We start from the raw sequence: 22,274 nt of genomic DNA on the forward strand, positions 1-22,274 counted from the left end.
GTATTTTTGAGCTAGTACCTATGACTCTGAATGTAATTTCTGTCTGAAGTGACTAAGCTTTGATTCTGAAACTTTTGGGTACAGGATAAAGTTCAAGGATGCAGCAATTGTGCTTTTTGTCCTGTCTTTATCCCGAGGTCCCTGATAGCCAAAAGCTGAGCACAGCCATCTACAGGATCAGGGGCTCCTTTTGTAAAAATGAGTAAAGGAAGCCCAACTAAAAGGACTCACACCTGAGTCTTCTCTCACTAACAGTATATCACTGGCATAATTCCCTCGATGAAAGTGGAATTCCTCCTGATTTACACGAAGAGCATTAACGAGAGAGGGCTCAGGTCCTAAGTGCCTGGGTTTAGCCGTATTTCTTCTGTCTTCATTCCTTCCCTGATGATTCCCAGGAAATCTCACTTCAGTGAGATAAGTGCCTACAAGAATGTTGAAATTAATTTCAGAGCAGCCTGAAATGGCTGCACAGACAACCAGCCAGAGGAAATGCCCCAATGGAGGGATTTATTGCACTATCGCTGCTTTTTGCCAAGCTGAAACATCTTAATCTTTTATGATGACATTATTATGAACCAGCCAAGGCAGGGCCAGCCCTGAGAGATTGACGGCCCAGCACTTCACAGCTTTCCTGGAGCCCTGCTAATCTGTGGTGTGACTTAAGTGGGGCTAAATACAATGTCCCACAGGTCACCCCAGTCCAGCAAGACATGGAGTAAATGTCAGAGGGAGAAGCGTGTTCCTTTTGCCCTACAAACCAGCATCCCATCACCCAGGGTATCGTGGTCTCTGCTCTGGGGGTTACCAGCACATGGCCCTACACCAGTGGCATTCTTGGGTTTTGAATCAGGGGGATGGCAGGTCCTGGAGCACAGAGAGCAGGTCCCCAGCACCCAGGCCGTGAAATAACCATGCAAAATGGAAAGGTTTCTAGTTTGCAATTCCACCAGAGTCTGAGAAGAGGATAGAAAACAGGAGAAATGAGTCTTCTGTCCCCCTGTTGGACACAGTCCCATCTTCTACTATATCTTTGGTTTATATGTGTTTCAAGGGAAAAAAATAATCCTCGCTAACTAATATTAAAAGCCCTTAAGTGGCTCATTTCTTGACAAGCTCTGCATTGCACTTTTGAGAAGCAGAATTAAACATGTAATGACCCTCACTCCCAATGTCCTGGATTACAATAGCTTTCTCCAATTTCATCCCAATTACTTGGCTTGTAGGCTGGGTCTACATTGGTCTGGAGAGTCCCATCTTCTCCTGAGGTTAGATGTCAGCGTTGAGTCTGAGACACATTTCAGACAGTTTGCGTCATTGTGTAAACAGTGATAACAATATTTAATGATGATAAATCTGAATTTCACCACAAAACTATAAAACAACTGAGAGAATGAATTATGCAATTTACAGCTAGCAAGAAGGCAGCCAAAGGGAAAGCAAAGGATATGTACAGCAGAGAGACAAATTTAGTGGTCTGAGACTATAGTGTCATTTGTTTTTGTGTTTAGTAGCATTTAGCAGCCATGGTGCATAAATAATCTTTATTGCAGTGGAACCCAGGGACGCTGCTGGTGACAACTTGTCACTGCTTGGGACAGCTGCTTCACGTGGCACAAGGTGTATCTTGGGTCTGCAGGGGACATCTCAGGCTCCTGGGTCCTCCGGGGGCTGGTGCTGGGTGACACCATCCTTCTACCCCTTCCCAGGGTGTGTGAAAGCCCTGATGCTCACTGGAGCCACTTTCTGATCCAGCCTGATGAAACCTCTGCTGTTCTCACTAATTTCATTGCCCAAATGAATTTTAAGTACACAGTCCTACGGACTGAACAATGGAGGGGAAGAAAAGGAACAATAAATGAAAATCACACAGAGGGGAGCTACAAAACTCAAACATTTCTATTTTATTTTTGGTTCGCTTGCTTACTTTTAATATAGGAAGACCGAAAAGAGGAAGAAAAGTAGGAAACAGCATCTGTAAACTATATTCCTTCCCTTTTTCTTCCTTCAATGCCATGTCATTATTGAGGTTTTTTACTGCTATTTTTATAATTGTATCAAAATCTTTTTAGAAATATACCTTTTTCATACAGTTCTCCACTTTTCCTGTGAAAGTCTTGAGACACCAAAAAGTCTGCAAAATTTCCCCAAACCCTCCATCTTGAGAATGGCAGAAAAAAGTTTTCAATACAGTTGGGTTTTCTATCTTGAAGAATAATCAAGAAAGCTCTAACACTATGGAGGTTTTATGGAATAAAAAATTGATATCGGCATCAGTGCCCATTTTATTATTTTGATCCCATGTTGATATAATGTGGATGATATTGCAAACTATTAAAAAAATTATATATGCAAGTACTAAAATTCAGCACCTTGGCCTGCTATAATCATGAATAAAATGAGGGAGAGAGGTCAGCTTTGTACTTTTTCCCATTATTGGTGGGACTTGGACACCCTGTAGGGACAGGGGCCATCCTGGTTGCTCCCCTGCAGGATCATGGTGGCTGTGACTGTGATAGCAGGACAAGGAGGGCTTGCTCACTCTCCAGGCTGGACAGTCATTTTGGAAGATGTTTCTTTAGGGAAGGCTCTTCTTTCCTCTCCAAGCCCTCTGGCTGGGACAGAGGTGCTTCTATACAAAACTTGGCACAGCTCCCACCCCATCTCTGCCAGGGCTGCTTTCCTCCTGCCTGTGAAGCTGGGATAGTTTTCAGATAATACTTACCCACCTCTGGGAGTGCTGTGAAAATTGGTGGCCTCTGTCCTTAAGTCCACTGTGAACCACTGTAAGTAGAAAGTGTCTGAGCTTCCTCCAGCCCACAGTGGAAAAAAAAAAAAAATCAATATACAAGAGTGAGGAAATGCCAAATTGCTCAAGCTCTCCATTCTTCTGGCTTCTAAGAGGATACTGTAGATTACAGGGTAAACAACTTCTGAAACAACATTTAAAAAGTGATGTGTCACTTGCCAGTGTCCCTTTAACTATGAGAAATAACAGCAACATAGGAAAAAATGTAAATTTACCATCAGGCAGATCTTCCCCCACAGCCTAATGCAGAGTTTGATGAATAGAATGAATGAAACGACAGAGGATCCAAGCATTACACAACGGCTATAATTGTGCTAACCAGCTGTAGTCATCTGCTGCTTCCAAAAAAAGTTCAGAGCATTTTGACAGTGTCGCCTGTGCGGATTGGAAGGCTGCAACAAAAATGTATTTCCATTTGTTATTAGAAAAAAAGACATCTATTCCTCAGTGTCAGATTTTGCTTGGAAGGTGCCAAGGCAGCGGAGAGTGAAGAACAGGATTACTTACAAAGCCGGGGGAAAGAAAAAAAATTTAAAAAAGGCTGTATCTCTTCCAGGAAAAGAAGATTTTAGATGAGAATACACTGCTGGATCCAGTTGCACCAGTGGGCATCCAAATCCTGTGCCTTTTCCTGAGAATTATGGGAGCACCATGCCCAACCAGGTCCTAGGAACACCCAAACTGGCGGCTTTTTGTCCCAGGGAAAGGTGTTTTTTTCGGCACAACGGCTGACACTGGACTGCTATTTTGAAAGCGTTGTGGTGTGGCTGCCTTGGCTGCTTGAGGCAAGGCCTGGGAATTAGGCACAGCAAAGCCCAGCTTTTAGGCATCTGTAGACAACATGTGGTGAGAGCGGGGGCCGGCGGCAGCTGGGCCACCTAACGCGGCTAGCGGGGAAGGGCGAGCAGAGGGACAGCCCTGCCCTCTCTGCACCAGCGCCACCCCAATGAGGAATCCCTGAGGCAACTCCAGGAGCTTGCTGCGGGGGGTTCTGCCGCACAAACCAGTCCTGAGGAGACAGATCCATTGCTTCTGGGGCCATTGCTTTCCTTTTAGCACTACCCAGAGCTATGAGGTGAAGTGTTTTTCATGCTGGAGTCCGGCTGCACCGAGGAGAGACAACACGGTGTATTAGGAGGATGCTGTAGCTCCATAGGCATGGCATGACCTGGGAATGAAGATGAATCCTCTTCAGAAAAAAGTCACCATTAGAGTGATTTCAAATGGACTGTTTTTCAATAAATGCCTTTTTTTTTTGATACGTTCATGAGTAATGGAGCTCTAGGAATGCTTTGTTGTGCATGGTGTGCAGGTCAGATTCATTTAATTTGGAGGTGAGGTAGGCAGTTTTATCCAGCTTTTAGTACTTGGTTTTGTTTTTGGTCACAGATCATTTACTGAACCTGTTTTAAGTGGAATGGAGGGTGGTTTTTTTTGAAGCCAAAAGGGTTGGTTCTGGCTTGTTACAAAACAGTGGCTTTCAACAGGATCCAAATCTATCTTCAGCTTTTCTGGGTAACTCTAAATGAGTACTTTAACATGGGGATTTCTGTGCTGAGGAAGCAGGGAAGTTAACAACTCAGCACAGCACAGAAGTAGAACTGGCCTGTGAGTGTTTCTGATGTCCCATGCCTCCCTTTCCCTACAAGCACAAGGAAAAGTGAAGCTGGTGTAGGTTGCCCTGCACTTTATGAATTGTCATCCTCTTGCCCTTCTTCCAGTTTCAGCTCTGATGCTGCATGATTGTATTGTCAGAGGCAGTAGGGATGTCATCTCACTTCAGTAGATGTCCTGTTTAAGGGAGAAAAAACCTTTTATGTAGGGCAGAAAAGCTTTAAGGAGTTTAGGGATTGGCCACTTTATGCAAATATTTGTATGGAAAATGTTCGGCCTAATCACATAAGTTGAGCTAAGGGGAAGATATTACATGCACCTAAAAGTTTTGAAAAGGGTGTTGCATACAAAAATTGCAGAGGGGAAAAAAGAAGAGAGAAAAAAGGATGAAACAAACACAGATCATATACTCTGAAATACAGCCCCAGTAAAACACTGCTGGTGACAGTCCTGCAAGTGGGAAGTCGGACTAGATGACCTCTAGAGGTCCCTTCTAACCAAAATTTCTATGATTCTGTGAGTCATATATGTTTCCTCGTCATTTCTTCTTGTCATTTGATTTGCTAGTTTTCCTGTGGAAGGCCTAGAAATTCAAACTTCAGTCTCTTGTACACTGGAATAATTAAGCAGTGACTTTTGTCACTGGGTTAGGCTGTAGGCAAGCTTTCAGTTTCTGCTGCTAAACAGTGTCAGAAAGGAACAGGCGAAATCAAAAGAATTCTCTTTTTCCACTATCAGGCAAAATACTGGGATCAGGATTCTTGGTAATTCACTTGGTATTCACCATGGTAGAGTCATTCAAAAGTGAGGTGTGGTGGGTGTTCCCGGTAAGCTTACGAGGTGGCCCCTTGCCTCCTGTTCGCAGGCTGGGAAGTGAGGTGGGAAAGGGAAGGGTGCAGGCAGGCAGCTGAATGTATTGTCTCAGCTCTTGGGCTGGATGTGGAGGTCATTTGACAAGGAGACAGCCCTGACCAAGTTAGGAAATATCTGGGCAAAAAAAATCATCTGGAGTTACTTCCAACTGGAGTCCCCAACAACATTCCCAACACTCCTCCTCCTCATCTACTTCCTGAGATGAAGGCTCGAATATTGCCATCTGTGAGAAGGCGTGCGGGCTCCATGAAAAGTTTGCCCTAACAGTTCCTCCATCCTAGTGCCCAACCCAGCAGTCAATTATACAATTTACTGTCTAACCTGGGATTTAAAAAGATCTGCAAACCCTGGCCTTGACCTCAGTTGGCTGCGGTGAGATGCTGCGTAGCCTCCTCTCTGCCAGCTCCCGCTGCCTTCGCAGCGATTTGGAAGCACTCACCACCTATCAGTGCTGTGGCTTTCGACTGCATCCTGCTCTTCCCCTCTCACATGCTCTTCTCATTCAGTTCAGATACAGGAGAGAAGCCAGTGCAAAGCAAGACCCTAGCCTCGCCAAGCACAGGCTGGGAGCAGGGCTCTGGTGCCTCTCAGGGATCTGGGCTGCTCTGGATGAAGCTGGGCCTGCATTTATTTGAGCTGCTTTGGTTGCTCGTGGAGGCTCCACTCAGCCCCTCGGCCCCAGCGCTCGCTCTCTGGAATTTGAATGGTTTATCTCACGCCCCAGCAGGGTCTGAAGCAGCGTGCTGCTCCAAGCCCCTGCTTATCACAGCTCTGACATGGCTTCTCTAAGCAAATGTTTAGCCCTACTTGACTCGGGATGAGTGCTGTATTGATTATTAACTTTAAACAAACATCTGGTTTTCATTACGAATGGTAGCAGACCAGAGAGGGGTGCTGTACTGGGCGGTGCGGTCACTTAACAACCATCAGGACTGGCTATAAAGAAAATTTAACATATCCTGTAATTACAGTCTGCACAGCACAGGGGGATTTGGGATCTGCAGATCTGATTTCAGAACAGAAGAAAATGTTTATTGTATCTGCTACGCACATTTATTTACTCAGTAGCAGCAAGGCTTTTGAAATATTGTCTGTGCAAGAGCTTATTCCTTGCTTAGGAGAAGGACTTTCTTGTTTAAGCCAGGAAACCCGAGCGAGGCTCACGGTCAGGATGGCCTGCTTAATGCTTTTACAGGCTTGGGGATTGCAGGGTTTGTCGAACATGAAGTTCTGTTCTGAAATATAAAATAACATCTTCTCCTCTGCCCTGCCAACACCAGCCAGATCCATCTCCTCCGGCCACAAGGAAAAGCTGCAGCCAGGAATGGGACAGTGGGGATATTGCCCCAAGAGGCGGTGGCCCCAGTGTTCCCCGTCCTTCAGAGAGGGAGGGAATTTGGAAGGCTGTCCAAGGGTGGCCCTTGGCCTGTCCCCACACTGATGAACCCAAATGGGTGAATTTGCACCCAGCGGTTGCATCCGTAACCCTGAGCCCAGCATCCATGCCCAGCTCCCAGGGAATTATCAGCCAAAGGGACGTTTTTGGGGTGATGTAATGCTGTAACTTGAGCTCCAGCTGAAAAGCAATGGTAGGTGGAGTTTCTATGGAGCCAGACAGAGCTGGGATCCTCTCCCTTTTTCTCTTTTTCTGGCTCATTCAGGCTGTCTCAATTAAAGCTCGAGCGAATTAATCTTGCACTCTTAATGTCAGTTGCTATTTTTCTAATTCACCTCCACACTCTTAAAGACTATTTCTCCAAACAAAACGGGTCTGTTCTTCAATTTCAGGCTGTCAATTTCATGGGCTGCTGATACATTTATTAGGTGTGTAATTTGCTATTTTTAGGAGACTGCGGGGGAGCAGCACCATTTTTTTTCCTTCTCTTTTGCATTTATAAACCTCTTACAGTTCCCTGTCCACTGAAAATATTTTTACTATTTAAAAGGTTGTATCAAAGTCGGGTATCTTGGTCCAAATTCCTCCCTGGTGTAACTCTTCTGACCTCTATTTCACAAGAAGTAAATTTATTCTCTAAGGTTCTTTTATTTTTTTTTTTTTTGTGGACATGAACACTTCTTGGCCACTGTTGGATGCAGGAAAGCATCCAACTGTATGGACCAATGATGTGATCAGGAACAGGCCTCAGCTACAAGCTCTGCTGTAGGAAATACTTAAACCTTTTCACAGCAAATCCTGTCCCTTAGTCCCACTATCTGTCTGAAGCCACCAATGCCCACACACCACAAAGGGCAGTGTCAGTCAAAGTTTGCTGCCAGACTTTGTTCATTTCCAAGTAGTCATAAAGAATTTGGCAACAATTTGAGGCCAATTCCTGTATGGTACTGGGGGACTTATCTACACCCCTTCAAGAGGGCTGTCCTTCTTGACTGTCTTGGCCTCTGAAACTAAGAGATCGGAGAGGGGATCATCATGCCTTGAGAGGACAACCCCTCTCCTGTGACAGCCATGGTTCAGTTTGGGAGGTTCACCACCCACCTAGCCATGCCAGGTTGCATGACAGATGTGGTGGCAGCGGGCTTGTGCAAGTCAAGGGGCCACCAGATCACCTGCCAGTTGTGCCAGTAATGGTTAAACAGTGGAGGAGCGCTCCCAGGTTCTAACTGGGAAAGGACAGTGGTATTAAAGGCACAGAGGAGAGGCTTGCACTGCCCTGGGCACATGGTTTCTGGGGTGCTGGAGGGACTTGGGGTAGAGTCCATATGTGGTTCTTCAATGAAAGCAACCAGGGGTAGGAAATGCCTTCTGGCATCTCCTCATGTCTGCATACTTTTCCCAGCTGCCTGGAGAGATCTTCTGTCTCCTGCCTCTTTCCTGAGCATGAGGGCTCTGGAGTCACTGTCCTAGTTGTGCATAGCCATTCCTGTACATGTTTTGCCCCCAACATTGCTGGAGATGCCTTGCAAAGCAAGAAGCTGAACATGAAGTCTCTCAAACTTCTCCTCTGGCATCTTTTGTTCATGGGTGTGGCTCATGCTGAAGCCCAACACTTTCTGCTGTAGTGACATCCAGCCTTTTGCTGAGCTGCCGTCTCTAGTCCTGTGGTTCCTGTCCTTCCCTCCCATATCCACACCTCTGTGTGTACCCAAAATGTAATAAAGCAGTGCCAAGGGGTTCGATGAACAAGAAGTGAATGTGGCCATGCAGACATCTTCGAGCTGAAGGTGGGTGTAGAGACCAGGATCAGTCTCACAGCACTAACTCATGCTACATAGATGGCCAAATGCAGAGAGGATGATGTCTACGGCCTCCATGGGCAGCAATAAATGATGCAGAAATAAACAATGCAGGATAGCAGAGCTCTAGGGCCAGACCTCCAAGCATAATTACACACTTAATTTCCTTGTGGGAGGTTAAATGTCGAAGCACCTAAATGCCTTTGGAGATCTGGCCCACCACTTTCTCATTATAAAATGCAAGAGATAAGCTCGCCTGTGCTGTCCACATGCCAGATGCAGTGGGACAGATTTGCTCTGTCCTGTGTATCTGTGCACTGGAATTCCTCTTGGGTCTAATTCTCAGCATATCCCCACAGTGTGCTGCTCTGGTCTGGGGATGTTTGAGATAGTTTGTGGTTTACTGCTGCTACCAAGGGCTGTTTCAGAAAGTCTCTCAGGACTGCTCTGCTGCCCAGGCTACTGTGCCGCAGGGTCAGGCTGGAAATCTCCGCTGAGTGTATGACACTCTCTGAGAGGGAAAACCAGTCAGAGATCAGCTGCTTGCCAAAAGGGCAAGGGGCAGGATTCAAATGGAAATGCAGAAAAGGTGACATCAGCTCTAGAAATCTGTCTGAAAAGTTACTTTTTGAGGATGAGGCAGGAAACCGAATGTGCAGGATCACAGGGGCTAAACCCCTTTCAAATAAACACCCAGGGTTAATTAGCAGCCGCTATCTCCACAGATTTGCTAGGTATGCTCTGCCGTGCTCCTGCTGCCTCCTCTGCGGCCTCCAAGCCTGACCAGTCCAACAAATCAAGCAGCACAACTCCTCCGTGCAGGCTCCTCCGGAGCTCGTTGCAGCTCATCGAGTGGTGCGTGATGGACACCCCAGATACTCTGCTGATCTGCACAGCCCCATTCATCTTAATCAGGACAAGTGGCTGGGCCCAGCCCAGCCTTCCCGGGGCTGCAGGCGAGCACCCACCACGGTGGGAGGCCTCTCTGGGAGGCTGGGAGCAGCCTTGGCTGGTGAGGAGGACACAGAGGGGCAGCATGGGGCTGAGGGGGTGATGAGTGTGCCAGACCTGAGACTGAAGAGCAGAGAGGCAGTGCTGCTCCATCCTGCTCAGTCCCTGTCCTTTGGTGCCAGGTTCACTCATGGACACTCGTCGCTGTGGCCAAAGCTCCGTGAGGGCTGGCGGATGAAGTGGCCGGAGGGTGGTTTGGTGTTTGGGCCGGCTGCTGGCATTGCTGGCTGCTTCCTCCAGCCCAGAAGGGGGTACCCCCTCACTGGGGACAAAGGTGGTGCCCTGAGCCTGCACAGGATGACAAGGGGCATCTCAGGGCTGCAGAAAAAAACCAAAGAGGACACAAACTGTTTGATTAATGACTCTTTCACTGTGCATGAAGGTACTCGTTTCATGCAAACAAATGTACTCAGAGGCAGCTCTTAGTTACCAAGTCAAACACTCAAAACACTCAGAAAAAGGCAAAATTCATTATCCCTCCTTATTTGTTAGTGAGAAGGGAAATAAATGGTTACTGGAAAATTCAGACAAAAATGTTGAAACCTCTTGACCAACAATTGCTATTTTTTAACTGGCTCTGCTGACTGTCCTGGTTTTGTGTTGTCAGGGGGGTTCCTTATCTTACTCATAGAGTTGCAGGCCAAAGCAAATCTCAAACATCTTTTCTCCTAATTTAGGAGGAGATTTCCATTCACTCTTGCCAACTGTTGAACTTAGGGATGTCATGGTACTTTCTGTCTCCTGTCCATCATTACAAGCAGCATGCAATCACATCAATTATTTGCTGGATGACATTTATTTTTGGTAAGAGTTTTTTTCATGTGAAAATTTGTGCTATAATGCAGGGTAACAATTTTCAGCCACATTTTTTTTTTCCACTGGTGAACATGTATTTAGAATAAATACAAAATTGCCATAAAGGGAAATGAATTGTTATAGCTAAAACAAATCTGAATACATTTTAACATTTAATGCTGACATTTTAAAGACAGCCTTTCAATAGCATTATTCAAAGCCAATATTTGTTTCAGATTTACTTCAGTTTTATTGAAACCGCTTGAGAATGACCTTAAAAGCTCATGAAAAAACTAAAATACATTCTTCAACTCAAATATTTTTCCTCCAAACTTTCAGTTTTGTGAAAAAAAGCCCAACCCCAAACCAATAGCTATTTCGGGTTCACTGCGAGCACCCCCTTGTGCTCCTCTCTTGTTTTTTGGTTTTGTCAGTGAGCTGAAAAATCAGTTTTTGCTTCTCTCCCTGGACAAACTGGCCTTTCAGTAATTCTCCAGCTACACCCATCAGCCACAAATATCTCAGCCCAGCTAATTTTTGTTTCAGCTTTCTGGGACTAAGGCAGAGGGAAGGTAACCCCTCTGCACCTTGGCACCTGCACTGGGTCCTCATTCTGCTCCCAATTCTTTATGTGCTGTGCCCTGACTGCCCCTGATGGAGTGATGGGGGGACATGAGGGCCGCTGGCACCTCTTTGCGTGCTGCAGAGTGGCTCTCTACTTTCTAAGAACAGTGTGCATGTGATTACATGGAAGAGTGAGCAAGTGCTTTTGCAACTTCCCTGCCTGCATTCAGTGTGCACAGCTGAGGGGAAGTGGCCAGTGGTGAGCTGCATATAGGATCTTTAGAGAAGCAGGGAGATAGCAGTGGTGCAATGCAACACGTGTTAATCATGCAGAAGTTCTCTTTCTGAGTTAATGGGGCTAATAAAGCCATAAATGAGAATCCTTGCAGGACAAGGTGTTAGCAAGGCAGCTTAATTCCTCCACTCCACAGTTCTAACCCCAGAGCCCCTGGTGAGGGCACAGTGGTATTGTTTTGAGGAATGCACCTGTTGGAGGGTACTTCAATGGAAAGTTTTCATTTTCCAAATCAGCTCTGCACCAGATGTGGGGTTTTTTTGCATTGTTAGACAGCTGTTTTCCTCATGAGCTTGACATAAAGGGCCTGTTCTTCTTAACCCTCTCTGAAGGGACTGGGAGGTGAGCAGTCTCTGAGGGCTTGGCACACTGCTGGAAGATGCGCGGAGAGGTCTTATCCCCACTAATGGATACAGGTGCTCTGGAGATTGTGTGGAGCTCATAGCAACCCTACAGACATGTCTGCAGGTAAAACACTGGGATCAGCACAGAAATTCAGTGTGTTTGGTCCCTGCCTGCTCCCACGCTGCCTCCAAGTGTGTCTGTGGTGCCTTAGTCTGGGTGGACACACAGACCACTGTCACAGCTGTGTGATCTACCTGCACCCAGGTCCTGGGGATCAGCCTGACCACAGGGAATCTGTGCTGGGATCTGTGTTTCAGGGTGGCATGTGCCCCTGCCAGGCAGTGAAAGCAGAGGTATGCCGTGAATCATCCATGATGAGTGTTTTATAAACTACACGGGCCACAGTAGCCTGATTCCTCTTTTTGTGTGCGGCTCCTTGGGAACTGAATGTCCTGGTTTTTTATACGATTTGCTTCAGACAAAGGTCCCTTCCCTTTTTCTAATCTTGCCTTGCTTTTTCTTCCCAAGGCTAGCATATCAATAACTCATCTCCCTTGTATCCAGGAGGTTTCTACACAACAGGAAACTTCAGGGATGGAACAGAAGCATAAAACATTCCTTCAGCTGTTTGCCTCCTGCATGCTAAGAGAGACAGTGTTGCACCAACCGGCTTGGAGGGTTTTGCTGAGCATCCTGGTTAAGCCTGACTGTGATAAAACCAAGCTGTGACAACATTTTTTTTTGTTTATTGGGTAATAGGGCTGAGGCTGGGCTTTGAGTGCTGTCTCATATGGCAGATACATCCATGGGAGCTGGAAGCAGCTGCTAATGCTGAATTGGGGCAAAATTAGCTGGAAATCTACTGAGGGTAGTGGCAGAACCCAGGAGTCACAGGCATCCTAGCCTTTGCTCCAGGTCTGTCTTTAGGCAAGCAGGAAAAGTCCCTTTTCTGCCTTGCTCTTTGTTAGTGGCTTCCTATCTGCTAGCATGTGGCTCACAGTGTATCCCTTCATACAGGCACTGCTCTGGGAATTGATGTCCTTTCTTTCTGCTTCAGTACATAGTTTTTCTGCCGCTGCTGTTGTCTCCATCTGCCCACAGGGTGGATATGGCAGACCTTTGAAGTACAACCAGAAGTGAGGAGGACAGCACAATGTTTCAGTGTGCAAGAAGATGGGAACCAAAATGCACCACGAGGATTAGGTCACCTTCTTGCCTGCCCTGGTGGGGTGTGTGCTGAATGAGAGCCAGAGATGGGGACACTGCCTGAGCTCTGCTGTTAAATGATTTTGCAACATTTCTTACATTTCTGTTCCTCTCTTACCCTTCTTTGCCTGCTCTGCTCTGTCTCTGGATGTGGGGCAGTAGACTGAGTCCCCTGGGAGCTGCATAGTGTCCTAGTGCATTTGATGGTCTCTGAAGATTTGTTCCTAAGGAGTCCAAGCTTTCCTGGCCTGGCTGCATCTCCTTGCTGGCAGGTCTGTCACTATCTTACAAGCAATACAGCAATTTCTCTACATATAGCCCTGACTTTTCATCCCAGCCATTACAAATCCTCTCTTTACTTTAAAAAGATCGAAAAAATTCCTTCTCTCATAACTTTAGTGGATACAGACTTTCATGGCTGCACTTTTTCTCATTCCAAGAAATAAGATCATATTGCTCACATCCCCTGTCGCCTTCTTATCCACAGGTGAATGTAATTCCAAACCTCTTTCCTGCCCTGTAAAACCCCCTAGGACTGTGCTTCACCTCCCCTCATTTTCTACCAGTGAACTACTCTCCTCCTGGGCCATATTTTTCTGCCTTTCTAGGGATAGTCCATGCTGTTTCACTTGTGCTCCTTCTCTCTGCCTGGAGCCAAACATCTTGCCCCTCTAAACCAAACCCTTCCTCAAAGCCCTCATTTGCTCCTTAGCTTACATTTAGGGGTTGGTTTTTAACCTGTGTTTTTAAGATCTTTTATTCACACACACACACACCCACACACACACCCACACCCACACCCATTTATTGCCTTCCTGCATTTGCACAACATCAGAAACACCAGCTTGTCTTGGTAGGGCACAGGCCAGTGATACCAGATAAAGCTCTGTGAAGCTATTCAGGACAGGGATCTATCCTGGAGGAAATTCACAGTTAGATTAACAGTAGGTGCACGTAACATTCATCTGGATAGATATAAATGACAGAAATAATCAGCAGAATTAGAGCACAGTTAAGATGATAGTTGATTAACTAAAACACAAACCCCAGATGCAAGTAGGGGTGCACCCTGCAAAGATCTGCAAGGATGGGCTGAGGTCCCTGCAGCCCTGTCTGCACACACAGCACACGTGAAGGGCAATACCAGGAAGATCAGTAAAAACAAGTTCTTTTTATTTTTTCTTTTCATTGACAAAGTGGCCATTTCAGTGGAACATTAAAAAATTGCTTGTCAAAAACCATCAAATAATCTGACACTTAAGGGAAAAGAGTGTGGAGCATTCTTTTTTTCATTTTTAATGTTCTTTAGTGAACAGCTTACATATATCCTTGCACACCCACCCACCCACACGTATATAAATATAGAGGTATGAAAATAATATGAAATGTAGTTCAATCTCATAGCACATAATAATTAAGGGCCCAATTTAAATAAGCATTTCAGCATATGCTTACAATCTACCTGGCTTCAATGGGACTTGAGCACACACTTCACTTCCAGCACATGCTTTTATGCCCTTTCTGAACCGGGATTTTACCTGAATGAAATCTAAAACATTGAACCTTTCCCCCCTCCTTTCTTAGAGAATAAATATCCTTTTATAACTGAGATAGAAGACTTTCAAGCGAAGTGGACCTATACAGGATTCCAAACAAAATGGCAAAAGAAGTGATACTACACATTCTTCTGCTGGCAAGTTATTGTGGTGAACATTTTTATTTGATTTTATTCCATTCATAGCGTGAAGCAGCAGTTGCTCTGCCGCAGATAGAGTAAGAGTTATTTGGATCTGAGCCATGGTTTTGACTACAATAACTTTATTGGCCAGAGTCTAGTTTGTGTAATCACTAAAATTAACACGACAGTGTGAGTGCTGAGTTCAAAGCAGGAAACAACCTCAGATACAGCCACAAAAATTGCTCCAGTCCAATTACTGTAAAACAGATGAAGATAAAGTTAGTGTCCCAGTGAGTCATCCAGCCAAGATTCACATTTCAAAAAAACCCCAACCCATTCCAGGGGTAGAGATGAGGACAGAACTGTTTCAGAATAGCCATGAAAAATATGTGCAGAACATGGTCTGATTATACAAATTTGCACACTGTTCCCAGAAAAATGAAGCAAACAAATATACTTAGCAATAAAGAGGAATTTCTCCTCTGTGAAGAAAATAGAGTGAATTTGGCCTAGTGTGTTTTTCATTAGCTCTTTCCATTAAAGGAACACATTGTGCAATGAAGTTTGGCTTAATATTTAAGTTTTGATTAAATTAAATAACATTTCACAGTATTTAAGACCAGTAGAAAAAATTTCTGTCATTTGTTACAAATCCCCAGGGAAATATTTAAAAACAAAACCAACAAGCAAACGTTATTACTGTATTTTCAACTTGGATTTTCTAGCATTCTGTTGAGCATGACAATCTGAAAGTAAAATTCAGCAGGATTTGACTCAAAACCAAACTGAAAGTCATTACCTATGGTTCAATCTTTATGCTGTCAGAATTATGGAAGGGAAGGGAAAAGGGGAGAAGAGAGGAAAAAAGAGAATAAGAAAAACAAAGATACTGCAGAGTGTGCAAGGAGTAAAAAATACATCTGTTAATACTTTAATAACCTCAATTGTTATCTGAAACAGGGTAATTTTCTTGAAAAAAACATATTCTGCTGGTTTCAGGCATTGAGTCACCATGATCAAACAGGATCTTTTTATCTGATTTTCATTTATGCTAAGATTAATTGCTATCACTCCAGGCAAAGCCAGGGAAACTGGTCATACTAATAATTCACTTTTATTTTCATCTCTCTTTTGTTGCTAGAGAGGCAGTCAGAGCATACATGAAAATGAATCCCCAGATTATTTTTATTCATATTTTTAAACTGAGAGTATCAATGGAATAAAGAAGCCTTATTTGTGCACTGCAAATTGTTCCTGTCATTTCTCTTGCTCATAACAAAATGATTCTTAGCTGCTGGTCTGCCTTCCCAAGGTTACCTCCTCCTGAACCTGCAGGCTGGGCTGGCAAAGCCTTTCTCTCACCCCTGTGATAGCAAGAACATGACCCTCTCTGGTGAAAGCAGTTTGGTGATGGGAGAGCACATAGCTCCCCGCAGCTGAGGTGCTTCCTGTGGTACTTTTGCAGTTGCTGGGCTGCAAAGGCTTCCCAAATGAAATATTTACTTTGTATTAGGTTCTAGCATGCTGTACAGAGCTAAGGTCACCACCTAACATCCTGACGAAGAACTGAGCTGGAACTCAGTTTTAGAAAAAAGTTGCCTTTGTTCTCACTCGATCAAAAGAAGTCCAGACATGAAGCACTGCACAAACTTGTGTTGCTTGAGTATTTCAATCCCTGATTTACCTCTCCCTTTGCCCTAGACCCACACCCCTACATGGACAGTGATTACGGTAGTGCTCTGTTTGGACCACTCTGCATAGCAATAACATGAAACAAAAACTGAGAGAAATCTGATGACCAGAAAAAAAAAATAGCTAATATAATATATTTTTTAACAAGCTAAACCAGAAAAAGCAGGAAAAATTGAAAAAAATGTTGCATCCTGGGGGATGGATGGGAGAAAGTGCTTTGTGCTGTGTTCCCAACTGGGGTTCACTTGGACCTGTGCCTGTAGTGATATGCTGTCTATACCATGTACATTTGTAACGTGCTTTGAGACCTCTCCGAGTGCAATCTTAGAGCCAAGTAACATGATTATTATTACATCCTTAGCTCCAGAGTGAAAACTGCAGACCACTTAATACTGTATTCTCTCTATCCAAGGAGATAAGGAGCTAAGCATCGTGAAGGAGAACTCCTTTGCAATAGGAGAAATAACTTTTTTTGTGACTCTTCTATGAAAGGAGTTAACAGAGGGTTTGTGGCCACCCTAAGACAGGGTGTCAATGCAATTAGTGCTGCTTATTGTTGTCTGGGACAGCAGAGGTGGGCAAATTGCAGCTTGTTAGTCCCAAATACATTATGGCCTCCTAATGAACTCCATTTTATGGCCAAGCTCCTTTAAATTGTCTCTTCCTGTGATTAATTCACCTCTTTCTCCCCTTTCGGCAGGCTGTTGTTGATAGGGAGTGTCCAGTGTTGAATGAGTAAAAAGTACTAATGCATGTTCTTTCCAGGGAGAGATAACCCTTCTCTAAACATGATGAATGCATCTTTTATGGAGGAAGATACCCTGTGTGGCAGGGGCTTATGTATAAGCACTGGAAAGCATGTCCTGCGGGGGGGTTGGTGGAGTTCTGTGGAGCTCCTCGCTATTCCCAGGGGATTTGGGGGCTTTGGGGACTATTGGAGCCAAACCAGCCTTGCCATGGAGGCCAGCCAGGCAGAAGGGGAGGGTCCTGCTCATCCCAGCTGGGTCTGGAGCTCCCCATCACCTATCTGGGAATACCCTGCAAAGGTTTTTCTGTACAGGGACCTTTTTTGGCAAAGAAATTTAAGGCCAGACTGGAGAAGTCATAACTGGGACCTGAGCTTGTCATTCCCAGTTCCCCCGCTCAGGGGGGCTCCTGATGGGCTCCTGGTTTCTGCACTGAGTCCTGCAGGCTGGACTCCCCATTTTTAATCAGTCCTTGCTGAGGCAAAGGTCCCCTCAATGTTGGTAGGAGCAGGGCTGGAGAAGGGACCATGCAGGAGCAGAAGTGTGGCACGAGGGCTGCCTCCCCAGATGCAGCTCTGCTCTGATTGCCCTCCTGTTTACGTGGATGCTTTCAGCTGAGGGTAGGAGTTAAGCAGACTCAGAGTGGGAAGGGGACAGTACTTGGCATTTTGCAACACGGAGTTAAAAGGCCAAAAGGTGCATAAATACAGTGAGCTGACTAAAACTATGTGTATATGTTACCCATATATATGAAAGTCTTTATGTGCATACCCACATGAGCAAACAAATAGTATCACAGCACTCACAGTTATTCATAAGAGTCTTTTTTTCCAACTCATCTTTGGCAAGAGAAGACAGCAGTAAAAGAAGGAGGGGGGGAAAAACCCTTCCCCAAGCTGATTATCAAATAAAATACTGTTTTATTTTCTGTCTAATAAGTACAAGAAGTTCCATAACTCCCCTGATTAGGCATATTATCCTTCTTCAGAAAGTCAGCTTGATTTATGCAGAAAGTGATTTGGACATACTTTCCTCTGGCTATAGAGATTTCATAATTCCTGGTGTATGTCTGGAAAATCTCCTCTCGTCCTGAGTCCAAACCAAATTAATGTCTTCCAGAATGACCCGAGGAATTAATGAGGTTTTCGCTGTCAGTTCTGCCCATGAAGGGTCAAGTAAATCATTTGCTGGCCCTTACTCCAGTGTTTTTCACTGTCTTTCTGACTCCATGTACAATGATAACAACGTTGCAGATGCCTTTGAAATACGGCATCACTGACACTCTCGGTCCATCTGTTGGGACATATTTTAGGCTCTGTTTCTCTGTCTGCTGTAAACTCTGCCTTTAATGGAGTCAGTAATTGCTGATAAATGGGGTATCAATGAAGTCAGTGTACTGTAGGTTTCCCCATTCTTTTCTGCTGATGTGTGCTATTTAAATCTCTCTGCCATTACTTACAGTTATTGTGTGTTCTCATCTTTAATTCCAGCCCCAGAATTCTTGGCCCCAGGCACGATTTTTAATACATAGGAAAACTAGGTACTACGGAGACCTGTTTGGCAGTAAACAAGTTATCCTCAATTCCCCACTCTGCTGTCCCCAACTAAAGAAAATGTGAAACATATTAAGAGTATGTACATTAAGTTCTGAGTAATTCACAGATTTTCTTTCTCTCATGTCATAAATATTTTAAAGCAACCCAATTTTGACATTGCAGCCAAGCAATAAAAACCATGATCCATCCCCTCTCTGTCTCCTTTAGTTGCCATGTGATAGAATGCTTGAAGTAAAATGAGCCCACACTTGATCATACATTTTATATTACCTTTCTTTTTAATTTATCACAGCTTTTAAAGGTATTAAAATATTACTTCAGATGAGTACTGCTTGTGCCTATGACACTGTATAATCCATAATCTTTTAGGCTCTCTGCCAGCTATTTCTGCAGTTATGCCTCATTTTCTTGCATGAAAAGCAAGAATAATCTGAGCACATCTGAGCACAGAATAATGACTCCAGTTGCAAAAATAACAACGGCACTTGAAGTAGCATCTGCACCCAGCTGGCCCTTTCCAAACACCAAGGCAGACACAGTCCCTCTCCAAGCCTAAAGCTAAAGAAAAGGCAAAGAGCAGAAGAAACGAATGGGAAAATCAGATAATTCCATTGTATGTGTCATGGTAGTGGCTGCAGCCTAGACCAGAAGGTCTAGGAAAAAGGTGCAAAGAAATTAATATTATGGAATTATAGAAATGCCACTGCACAGGGGTACTCTTCCCAATGTCCTTCAATCAGTGGATAGTTGATGCCCAGAATCACAGGAAGCAACTGGTAATGCCTACAAGGTTAGGACTGGCTTTTCATCCTGGCTCAGCTCCTTAGCCTCCAAGGATTTTTGGCTATCCCTTGCAGACCTCTGGTTTGCTGTTTGAAGTCTGTTTCAGAGTTCCCACAGCCCTCTGGGAATACTCAGACCAGCAATTCTCTTTGAAGCTGATGGCACCTGACTTTGAAAGAAAAATCCTCTCCAGCTGGCACTTGGCACAGTAAGATGACTGAGGCAGTGATCAGCCTGAAGTCTGTGTTCCACTAAGCAAAAGATTATGACCTAAAGCCCAGAAAATACGCGTTTTGTTGAGTTTAAAGCTTTGTGAGTGGATTGGTGAAACAGCTTTGTGGCACGGAGCTGGTTTGACCTGCAGAAGAGAGGCCAAGGCCTGTAGGGCTGCCAGGATTTCTGTGTGACTGAGGAGGGCACAAACACATGGAATGTGCCCACCTTGTTCCCCCTTCTATCGACACCTTCTATCGACACCTATCAATCTATAGACTTGCACGACCAGGGTGGGTGTGCACCACATGGTGACTTCACACACGTAGGCCTTGGAGAATTAGGTATTAATTGATTCTCCCACAGAACCCTGAGAACCTGCCAGCCATGGACTGACAATAGACTTTGCTGTGAAGGAACATTTTCCTTGATTAATTTTGAATTTGCCATCTGCAAGCCTTTGGATTCTTGGATTACAAAATAGAACTCAGCTACTAGCCATGTCCTTTCTACCAAAAGGCTAATTTTAAAATTTCTTTTCACTTATTCCCAATTATTTCTGCTACAGATTTTTAATGTCTCTTTTCTACTTACTTCAGGAGGGTGTAATAAAACAGAAAACCTTGGTGGCTATTCCTGATATGTTAAAAAATGTACTTGTGCTCTTGCAGACTAAGTGCTCTTCAATTGCATCAATAGTTGCTAGGAAAAGGCTTTGCTTCAACACACTTGGACTTTCCCCAAATGCCTGATGTAAAGATACTTATTTGGGATTATTAATGTTTCATAAAATGCTTCAAAGTCTTCTTGTGAAAGAAGGATTATTACAACAAACTTGCAAATGGAACAACAACATAATCTTTGTTTCTCTGCAATATTAAGATTTTAAGACAGGTTATATTTGGTTATCTAATTTAAATTCCTGTCCAAAAAAGTTTTAATTCATTAACCCTGCATAAAAATGGGTGTATCCTTAGATTTACCTAAACCCAACATTTCCAAATATGCTGCCTTGATTCAGAGGCCTCATGTCATGGGAGAATCTGTCATGCATCTCTGGATGTTGCTGAAAGCAATCTCTGTTATACTTAGTGTGCTTAAATTCCGCTGGCTTCGTCTTGTAGCCACTGGACCTTGTTATATTCTTGTCTGACAGGGAAAACCTGCCTCCCTGTGTAGATGGCTGAAGGGCAGTCAAGTCAACTCTCAGTGATCTCTTGGGGAACCCTAGCAGATGTAACCTCTTAAGTCTCTTCCTGTCAGGCTCAGACAGTAAACCCATGAAAGAAATTCTCCCTCTTTGCTCAGGGGGAAGCCTGACCTGCCTTACGATCTCCTTATTTTGCTGAAAACTTCCTTCCTGGTCTTTTTCCCTGAAAGAAAGCAGCTTCTGGATTTTCATTCTACTGGGACAGATATGGTGTGATGACTCTCATTTCCTCTCTTCCCTTTTCAGTTTCTTCCTCATACCTTCTTTTCTTACTTTTTTTTTTTTAAGAAAAATTGTTATTTCAGTGCTTCAGTGCTTTTTGCTATGTCTAATCTAATGCAAGCAAAAAAGTCACGTTCTGCCTCTTGGGATGATGTTACAAAAATTTCAGGAATATTACAGCACGTTATAAATCTTATATTATTAAAAATTATTTGTTGTTTACGCAACACAACAAATGCACACTCTCCGTTCTGTTTTTAACTCTTGTCCAGATGGTTTCTATTCATTATTGTTCCTCTCATTCAGCCCATAGCTTGCGATAGCACTTAAGTTCTAGTTACCCCCAACCTGGCATGACCAGAGAAGAGATTGTGTTAGAAATTCAGTCACCTCTCATTTCTGCCAGGTATGGCCGGGAAGTTTGGGGTATCTTTGTCCCCACCCCAGTCAGACAGCACTACCTGACTTATGCTGGCCAATGCTGGGCTGAAATGACAAGGGCAAGTAGGAATATGATGGAGCCATTCAGTCTTGGGTTGAGATGGTACAGATTTCCTCTTCTTTCTTTTTTTTCATGAGCCATATTCTTAAAGCCCTCTTCAGACTGGGCCCTTTGTTGTCCCTGTGCAATTCTAGTTTCCTATTTTGTCATAATTAATTCTTTTGGTCTTTCTAGAGAAATGATTCATGAACAAAAGAGTCACAACTTCTCATATTTGCAAGAGTTGATTTTGAAAACCACATATCTAGGCCTCTGTTCAGGGCTTAAATATTCTTTTTCTGAATGTCACTCTTTATTCTTTATTATAAGGCAATGACACTACTGCTAGGAGAATGAAACTTCAGCACTTTACTGTGTTGAATCACTGTTTAAATGAAGGCAGCTGTTTGGGTTGTTTGCTGCTGTGAAAAATGAGAAAGAGGCTTAGCCTTAACTACTGCTCTGTTTTCTCTCTTCCAGAGCATCTCTAGTACAGTGCTCAAACATACTCAGTAGATAGATCAGAATTTTCCAACTGCTTTAGACAAAGTGAGCTCTGAAGTCCTGGGAATTTCTTGTGAACAGCCACACATCCGAATATTGAGCCATTCTTCTGCAGAATGTAGAATTTTACAACTGCATGTGTGGACATGGTCCGCCTGTGGCTCAGTTGCCATGATCTCATTCCCATGGTTTGTTTCCCAGCTTTGGAATCCATGGACTGGATGATTCTTGAGTACATCATACCAGGGACATCAATATCTTGAGGAGGCTCAAAATGTATATAAATGGCTTTGGCTTGTGATTCTCTTTTATTTTTATTCCACCATTCTCCATTCTCCCTTAATTTCCTTCTTAGTTTTAAATGAGTTGTATAAAACCTAAATTCAGGGAAACCCTTCCCCTTGCCCTTTGCTTGCCCCTCTATGAAGTACATTAGCAGAAACATCTTAAACCTATAGGTTAAACAACTCTTGTTCATCCCA

This window comes from Corvus hawaiiensis, chromosome 3 (assembly GCF_020740725.1).
Source record: "Corvus hawaiiensis isolate bCorHaw1 chromosome 3, bCorHaw1.pri.cur, whole genome shotgun sequence".
Classification (NCBI taxonomy): domain Eukaryota; kingdom Metazoa; phylum Chordata; class Aves; order Passeriformes; family Corvidae; genus Corvus; species Corvus hawaiiensis.